Source organism: Peromyscus eremicus, chromosome 9 (genome assembly GCF_949786415.1).
Source record: "Peromyscus eremicus chromosome 9, PerEre_H2_v1, whole genome shotgun sequence".
NCBI classification, from domain to species: Eukaryota; Metazoa; Chordata; class Mammalia; order Rodentia; family Cricetidae; genus Peromyscus; species Peromyscus eremicus.
In genome coordinates, this window is record NC_081425.1 from 89,230,348 (window position 1) to 89,239,746 (window position 9,399).

Genomic DNA, 9,399 nt, shown 5'->3' on the forward strand with positions numbered 1-9,399 from the left:
GAAGGTGTATCACAGTCCAGCGGTGTTCTCTGGAGCTCTGCTTTGTCCACCTCCACCATCCAGGGTCCTGGAACCAAGAGAGTGTTCGCCGATCCAGATCTCGGGTCCCCAGGCGCCTCCCTTGGCCCCGCCTTGTAGGCGTGACAGTTGCCGAAGTCTCAATGGGGGTTGGAACTTCCAGAACAAAGCTGGAATGGCTACCTACTACAGTAAAATGATACTATGTATGCTGATATTGAATTGTTTCTACAAAATTAACATAATTAATTGCTTTGTTTTGCTTTCATTATTTTCATTATTAGTTTATGTATATTGAATATTTTTAAAAAGATTGCTAGTTTTTAATGATTATCATTTGTAAAAAAATTCTGAGAATTGATCTATATCAAACTTTTAAAAGTGACAATTAGTCTAATGTTTAAAACAACACTTGGGATAAACTTCATTTACTCATTCAGTAAATAGACTGTGAGTAGTCACTTACTCCATGCTAGCCCATTACCTAACCAATGAGGTTACAGTGGTAAGTAGACAAACACCTACTGGAATTGAAGGATACATAAATTACAATAAATGAGACAGGCACACAGATAGACGTATAGTAGTTAGAGGACAAAAAGCAATTTTCCTGGACTGTAGGGGAAGATGGAAGGAACTTAAGTGAGTAGGACCAAGTGGGAGAAGCTGAGAGCATGGCATATAAGGAAAATGGAAGGAAATATAAGAAAAGCCTTGTTCAGCCTTGCTGCATGGGGGAGGGGCTTAGTACTGCCTCAACTGAATGTGCCAGGCTCTGCTGACTCCCCATGGGAGGAGCCCTGACACTTTTGGAGGAGGGAGTGGGGAAGGTGAGTCCTGGAGAACCTGGGGGAGAAGCAGAAGGAGGGATGAGACAGGGATCTGTGGTTGGTATATAAAATGAATTTTAAAATATTCTTTAGAAAAAGACTTAAAAAAAGAAAAGCCAGACAAAAAATACTCAAAAACAGGAAGATGCTGGAATATTGTGTCACTTGCCTGCAGGGACAGGGACAGAAAAATCCAAGTTCAAGTCAGACATGAAACAGGAGCCAGATCTATCTGTGTCAGGAGACACTGGCAGGTACTATGAGTGGAACTGGAGGCAAGTGGGTTCTTGGGGAGGAACAGCAGTCTGACTTCTGTGTGGATGAATTCATCTAACCACATGACAAGGCAATGGGCTTCCCTCACATTTGCCAGCTGTGATGATTGTGTTTATATAACACTGCTTTCCATGTAAGTAGAAATGGGATCCAACTAGGTAAATGATTGTGATACTTAGAAATGCCTGACTATGGCCTTGAGTATAAACCCATCATAGCAAAATATGTTCATCATGAATGTCAGCCCAAAAGAGAATTTGTCTTGTAAGTCAAAAATGATTATCTATTTTCAACATATGTCACGGTCTTACTTATCCTTTTCTCCTTTCTCCTTAATAACAGAATCCTAGCTGTGAGTATGCCCACTGTGTCTTTGTAGAGTGGATTCATTTTCTTTGTGCTACAGCAGCAGTAACAACAGCTGTAAATGCATGCAGCAGAAGCAGGTGCAGCAGAGGCTGGAGCCTCTGGCGAGGAAGCAGAAGCATGAGAAGCAGAAACAGCAGAAGCAGGAGCAACAGCAACAGATGTGGAAGTGGAAGCAGAGGCAGAAGCAACAGTTCAAGCGTTTCTGTGATCAGTGTTCTCTAGTGTGACCTCTGGTCCCTGGAGTCAGTACTTACTCTCTTCTTGAGCCTTTAAGGAAAAATGGAGATGTGTTATTTTTCATAAAAAGGGAATGTTACACTTTCATTCATTTTATCACTTGTCAATGCCATGGTCTTGATTTTAGTCCACAAATATCAGTGTATTCCTTTCAATTTTATCATTAGAGACTACTAACATTTTTTAACCTCTGCTTCATTTCTACTCAAGTCAAAGACTCATGGTTTCATAAATCTCAAAAGCAGATATGACCATCTGACTTTAAAAAAATCTGCACTTCGTTACCTAACACATTCATTTGCAGCATAATGGGAAGAAGTATACAGAAAAGGACAAAATGTGTCCTCTCCAGTCTGTGTGACCTGGTTGTTTAACAGCCAGATTGAGAGAATGTGACAATGAAGGGCTTCTAGAAGGAAAGGAACCTCTCCCTTCTGCACTCCATGTCATGGGGAACTGACATTGCCTCCTTGCTAACCAGCTCTCCTCATAACTCTCCAGAAGTCAGGTTTCCCATTCCAGGAATCTCTCCTGGGACACAAGGGAAATCCTTCAGCACCCTTGAATTCTCTGAATGTTTGGAAATGCCTCAGTACTTCCATGTGGGAAAGTGAGTGTTCATCTCCTACTAAAGTCTATGTCCAGAAGGTAATTATTATAGAAATGTATGTGAGGTATGATTCTCCACAAGTACCTGCATCTCCTTATTACCAAGAAGTGATAGACTTAATGATAATGGGAAGGTCAGTTTTTATGAGCAAGGGACATCAAGGTCATGATGGGAAAAAGTACAGAGATAATCAGCCAAACTAGTGGAAACGCATGAACTGTGGACCAACAGCTGAGGAGCCCCATGAGCCTTCACCCAGTGACTGATGGTAGCAATGCAAAGATCCACAGCTGGGGGCCAGCCCGAGCTCCAGGAGTCCAATCGATGTGAGAAGAGAGATCCTATGAGCAAGGGACATTGAGATCATGGTGGGAAAATGTATAGAGACGGACAGCCAAACTAGTAGAAACACATGAACTGTGGACCAATAGCTGTGAGGCCCCCATGCTGCAGGACTAGGCCCTCTGGATATGTGAGACAGTCGTTTAGCTTGAACTGTCTGGTGGGACCCCAGGCAGTGCAATCAGGATCCATCCCTGGTGCACGAGTGGGCTTTTTGGAGCCCAGTGCCTATGGTGGGACACTTTTTGCAGCCTTGGTGCAGGGAGGAGAGGCTTAGACCTGCCTCAGCTGAATGTACCAGGCTCTGCTGACTCCCCACAGGAGATTATGAATTGGAGGAGGTGGGAAGGGGAGGTGAGTGGTCGGGGGGAAGGCTGTGGGGTGGGAGGAGGGAGGAGAGGAGGAATCTGTGGTTGGTGTGTAAAAGGAATAGAAAATTTAATAAAATAAAAAATAAACAACTTCCTAGTGTGGAGCCTACAGAAATTACTGCCAGAAGATAATATGCAGCTTATTTGATTTAAGTTGATGACCACTGGCAGATTGCATTAGAATGTCACTCAGGATTTATAGATAATCACTACCTAGTACATCAACTTTTAAGAGTTTTTGAAGATATTCAATGGGTTTGGTCTAAAATTACATCTAAAATTCCTATAGAGTTTGCTCATAGTGATTTTAAACATTGATCTTCAAAAAAACCAAGAAGCATATATTTTATATACAAATTCCCCACATTCCACAAAATGCATAGTATCTTTCCCCGACTGTACAGCTCAACATTCAAAACTTAATATATTCCATCAGTTTTTATTAGACATTGCTCAGTCATATTTTTTTTTAAACTCACCATGTTCCCATGCTATTCTGGCTGTCCCATGCCAAACAGACCTGGCTGACTCATTCGGCTCACACATTAGGCATAACTGGACTCTAATAGAGTGAAGTTGGATCTGTATATCATCAGCTGGGGTTTATATTAGAAATAAGCCAGGGCTGACGATATGGCTCAGCAGTTAAGTAACTGGCTGCTTTCCAGAGGGCCCAGATTCAATTCCCATCTCCCACATTGGAGCTCAATTCTGTCTTTAACTCCAGTTCCCGAATATCTGACACCTTCACACAGATATATATGCAGGCAAAATGCCAATACACATAAAAATAAATAAATTTTTAAACAAAAAAAATAATTCTGGGCAGTGGTGGTGCACACTTTTGATCCCAGTACTCAGAATGCAGAGGCAGGAAGATCTCTGTAAATTGGAGGACAGCCTGATCTATAGCGCAATTTCCAGCACAGACAAGGCTTTACAGAGAAACTGTGTCTTGAAAAACTGTACAAGAGGAGGAGAAGGAGGAGGAGGAGGAGGAGGAGGAGGAAGAGGAGGGAGTGGGAGGAGAAAGAGCTGAGGAGAAAACAAGCCAGGCTGGGAAAAGGGCTCACTGGATAAAGTGCTCTCCACACAAGCGTGAATCCTACATTTGAAACCCAGAACCCATGTAAAGCTGAGTGTGGAAGCTGTTGCATCTCTAATCCTAGTGTTCCTATGATGAACTGGGAGACAGAGACAAGAGAACCAATAGAAACACAGCCCAGTTTTCCAGGCACACACAGTGGCAAACACAATAAAGAGAACCAACTTAGATGTCTCAGCTGGTAAAAGAACTTGCCATGAAGCCTCATGACCTAACTTTGTTCCTTGAAATTCGTGTAAAGTTGGAAGGAGAGGATAGACTCCTAAAGTTCTCCTCTGATCTCCACATGCAAGCAATGGCATGCACACACCTGTCCCTATACAGACGAAAAATACAATCCAAAGAGGCCCAGTCTCTTGGTAGAAGGTAAGAAGCAACACCTAAGACCATCCACTGACCACAACACCCATGCTCACACTCACAAAAACACATATGAACACATATCACACACAAACACATATCACACACATAACACATATCACACACACACACACACACACACACACACACCCACACCACAGTTTAAACAACAACAAAATTCCCCAGCTATCCTGCACTGTCTCACAACACATTCAGACATTTTAAAATACTACCTGGTAGCCATATGGATTTTCAAGTTTGACACTCAATCCAGTGGCCCAGCAGAAATGGACCTAGACCAGAATGTCCAAGTCTCAATTTCTAGTCATCTAGCCTTGGGAGTCATCCAGAGCTGGAAGTCCGTATGCATGCAGTAGGAAAACACATTCTGGTCATCACTGCTCTGTATAAAGTCTTGGTCAATTCTTACCTCATCCCTCTACCTTCTCCTATTCTAGAATTGTCTTGAGCCCCATGACCATGACTATGACAATGCTGAAGTATACCAGCACTGGTGTCATTGTGGGCTGCAGCTGATCTGACCATCTTCAGCCCTTCTGACACTGGAGCCTCCTTCTAACCTGGGTGTGTTTCATTTTGCTCTCTGTCTGTCTTCCAGGGAGATGGAAGCAGTGTGCGGTTTGACCTGTTGTCTAGTGCTCATCCTCAATGCTAGCACAGGACCCACTGCACAGTAAGAACTTTAAACATGCAAGTCAGAAGAAGGACATGGTGGCCCATGCCTTTGAGCCCAGCACTCAGAAGGCAGAGGCAGGTAGATGTCTGTGAGTTTGAGACTTACTTGGTCTATAGACCAAGTTCTAGGACAGTCACAGCTACATAGTAAGACACTATCTCCAAAAACAAACAAACAAACAAACAAAGAAAAAGTGAGTTTGGGAGTTGGATCAACAGTTAAGAGCACTGGCTTCTATTGTGGAGGATGAGGGTTTAAGTCCCAGCCACCATACTGAGGTTCAAACACACTCTTCCAGCCTCCTCAGGCACCAGGAACACATGCAGTGCTCAAACATACCTGCAGGAAAACACTCATATACATAAAAAATGAAATAAATATTTAAAAAGGAAAAAAAACAAAAATTAAAATAATATTCAAATGACAGTCAGGCGCTTATGAAATGGCTCAGCAGGACTTGTTTGTTCAAGACTTGTTGCACAAACCTGGACACCTAAGTTCAATCCTCAGAATTTTCTTAAACGTAGAGTGAAAAAAATGAGACTGAACAAAGTTGTCTTCTGACCTCATGTGCTCATATACAGAATAAAAATTGGTAAAAGTAAGAAAGAGAAAAGAAATTTTCAAAAAGGAACATAAAAGAACTGTCAAATCAGATTGGAGGTATGGCTCTGTGATAGAGCACATGGAAGGGCCTGTTTCCATTCTCAGCACCGAAAATAAGGCACACTAAAATGTGGAAGGAAGTGAATTCAAGCTCCAATTCCCCTGAATTTAGCATCAAGGTGAGGGTCCTGGAGCCCAGAAGACCTGCCTAGAATCCCTGCCTAATTGTCCGAGGTCTCTATATTGTCCCTCATCTGACCTGGAGCCAGGATCAGGTGGCCACTTTGCTGCAGAATCCCCCTAATCAAGGATACAGAAGCCTCTTATCCTTGAACTTTTCATAAAGGCCCCTTTTCAATATTGCCAGAGAAGGTGCTTCATAGAGCTGGATCCAGGACAATAGGTAGTGACACTTCCTCTCTTCTTCCCCGCATTTCTGCCCACAAACCTGGCCCCCAACACAAGAATCAGAGCCAAATGCTTCTAGCATAGACCACTATGATCAGCCTCTCCATTTCCTTCTTCACCTGTTTCTTGGTGAGGAGGGTTGGGTGGAATGATGGCTCCATTGCAGTCTCTGTGGGTAGATTAACACAAGTGAATTTGCATAGTGACAAGGCATAGAGGATGGACAGACCACCCTGAGGCCCAAACAGAAAGATCATGTCTGGAACCAAGTGACAACCCAAACATTTTGGGCCAGGCTGAGATCCCCGCTCTGTGGATCTTAGCCCTCCAGTCACTCTGTACAGATGTGGCTGTGTAAGCAGTCAGGGGTTTCCTCTGTGTCCCTACACATGCTTCAGGGGAACAAAGACCACCTCTTCAGGAATATTCACAGAGGCACAGGATGTAACACAGTCCAAGCCCCGAAGCCTGCCTGTGGTTTCAGCAGCCAGGAGACAAATGGCACAATGCACAAGCACTCAGGTGTTGTGCTCCAGCTCCTCTACCCCATTACTGGAAAGCCCAGCTCAAGCCCACCTCCTCCAGGAAGCTCTCCATCTCCTGCCCAGCACTCATTGTGCCTTCTCCAGAACCATTTTTTTTGTTCCTGTTTTACTCTGAGACTGAAGGCCAGCTTCCTTCTCCCTCTCTCTGGTCTCTGGACATTCTCCATTCTGTCTCCAAAGCAGACACCTCAGTCTTGACAACATGTCTAATGATGTACCCTATAGGCATTGAAGGAATGCTCTAAGACAGCTGGAGTGCTACAACACTGTGAGATCACAGGGGAGGCCAAGAACTCTCCAGGATACAATAGAATTTCCAGAGAAGGGACTGCTGATGTCATGGGGAACAGCTTTTGCCACCTTGCTAATTCATTCTCCCTGAACTGACCAGAAGCCCAGGTTCACTTTCCAGGAGCCTCTCTTGGAACATAGCAGAATCCATTCAGCAACTCCTCCTTCCAAAACCAGAGTTCTCTTAGCTTCATTGGAATGGCCATAGTACATCCCAAGTTGGGAACTTAGCTATACTATCCAAACACTGCCCAAGAATGTCTCATTCCTTCCTCAGTATTCCTCAATTCATCAACATGAGCAATTAACTACTATTGAACCACAGATGATACCCCAGCTCCTTTTATTCAGAGTTCAAATTAGCATTGAGTTCAGACACTTATATTCCTGATGAGTACCTTGGTATACTGTCCAATGCCCACATTTGTTATAGGACTGGGTGTAGACAAGCAATGTGTTGCTGTAAGTAAGAGGTTCTGTCCAAGACCTCTGACCATAAGAGACTTTAGAGGAACCACTCCTCTTCTTCCTCAAGACTGCTAATGATGGTGCACAGTCTTCAACTGGGAACCACAGGCTACAGAGCCCTTCAAAAGGGACTCACATTACTAGGAAACTACAATTTTCTGTTTCATTTGCTTTTAAGGCAGTTAAATTCAAATAGACTGTGCCTAGCCAGGGACAAGCCATCCCACCCTGGACCTCACATCCTAGGTGCTTTTCCAGGAATGCTTTGAAGCTGGTTTTCTTGGTTCTACAGCTTCTGGTTTCAAAGTAAAATAACAACAAACACTGTATATCTCTCAGACAGAACAAAGAAATAACAGTAATGTGTTTACATGAGTTCATCAGTGGCAAATCAACCCTGAGGAGTGGGAAACCAGGACTGTGACATGGCCTCTGTGGACCTAGACAGAGGAGCAGGTTCATGTTAGCATCCTCTGCAGAGACAGAGTGATGTGAAATGGACACTGACCAGGCTGAACCACCGTCCTGAGCCCCTGCAAGTATGGTTACAAGCAGACTCCTAGTTAACATTCCAAGGAGCTCCTGTAGAGGCCATGGTCTTTGTCTGACCCTGTGCACCATTTAAGGTCAAGCATGCATCTGTCCAAGGGATACGAAGTTCTTCCATTCAGCAGTTGACAGGACAAGGAGCCATGTTCAGGAATGGTGACTTCTTGCCGCAAAATATGTGACAAAAATAATGTAGAATTCATCTGTGTGAAATATCAAGGGCCCTACTGTGTGGTTTTGGTTGTATGTTAACCTTATGCAACATCTTGAAGAGCCCAGTTCCTATATTCATTGGATTTATGATGATGATGCACTTGGAAATGCCTGCCACCATTCTGAACAGATGTCAGAGAGCTGGATTCACAGAGTGGAGGGAACATGACTGAACCAGGACTGCAGACATGGGATCTGAGCTCTATCACATACCACCTGGCTGAACCTGGCTCATCATTTTCCTTCCCATGTATATACCCTAGGCGGATGGCCAAGGAGCACTGTCTCTGGAATGACAGTGCCTGCCTCAGGCCAGCAGGTCACCAGAAGTCAATTCAGCTCAAGCCAGTTCTCTGCAACAGGAGTAAAGAGCAGGAGATAGACAGCCTTTGAGAGAGTGCTTAGGCAGCAGGATCCCTGCACATGGTCAGGAGATGGTGACTTTGCCACCTGCCTTCCTTAGCTTAGTGCCCAGAAGAAAAGATGCCAATGGGGCTGGAAGTGCAGGGCCAGGGGCACTGTGTCCTTATCAGAACACTGAAAGGCAGGCTGCCACTGACTTACAGAAGGACTGGGGATGTCCTCCACTCCTGGCTGCAGTTAAAGTCTGTCTTTTTCTTTCTTTCTTTCTTTCTTTCTTTCTTTCTTTCTTTCTTTCTTTCTTTCTTTCTTTCTTTCTTTCTCTTTCTTTCTTTCTTTCTTTCTTTCTTTCTTTCTTTCTTTCTTCCTTCCTTCCTTTCTTTTTTCTTCCTTCCTTCCTTCCTTCCTTTTTTCTTTATCTCTTTCACATTTTTCTCTCTTCCTGTCTCTCTGTCTTTCTATTTTCTTTCTTTATTTCTTTTTGTTATTTTTGGTTTATAGAGACAGGGTTTATCTATGTAGTCCTGGCTCCTGGAACTACCTCTGAAAACCAGGCTTGCCTGGAACTTAGAGATCTTTCTGCCTATGCTTCAAGAGTTCTGGGATTAATGGTGTGGGCAACCACTACCCAGGTACAGTTCAAGAGTCTAAGGCTCTATGCTAGGACTGTGATTATACAGGAAAGAAGTAGGAGGTAGGTGCATTCTAGTTTGATGACAAGGATAACCCCAGAACAGAGAGGCA

The 9,399-nt window shown here is 43.8% G+C and overlaps 1 protein-coding gene and 1 long non-coding RNA gene across 2 annotated transcripts in view; one reads left to right on the forward strand and one right to left on the reverse strand.

The window, feature by feature from the left end:
- Nucleotides 1-9,399, reverse strand: part of LOC131919648 (disks large homolog 5-like) — a 110,244-nt gene that overhangs the window by 12,677 nt on the left and 88,168 nt on the right. The gene's annotated exons all lie outside the window — the stretch shown is intronic.
- LOC131919674 (uncharacterized) lies at nucleotides 216-1,826 on the forward strand. The gene is made up of 2 exons (XR_009381356.1): nucleotides 216-1,102; nucleotides 1,467-1,826. It is a non-coding gene; the product is annotated as an uncharacterized LOC131919674 (long non-coding RNA).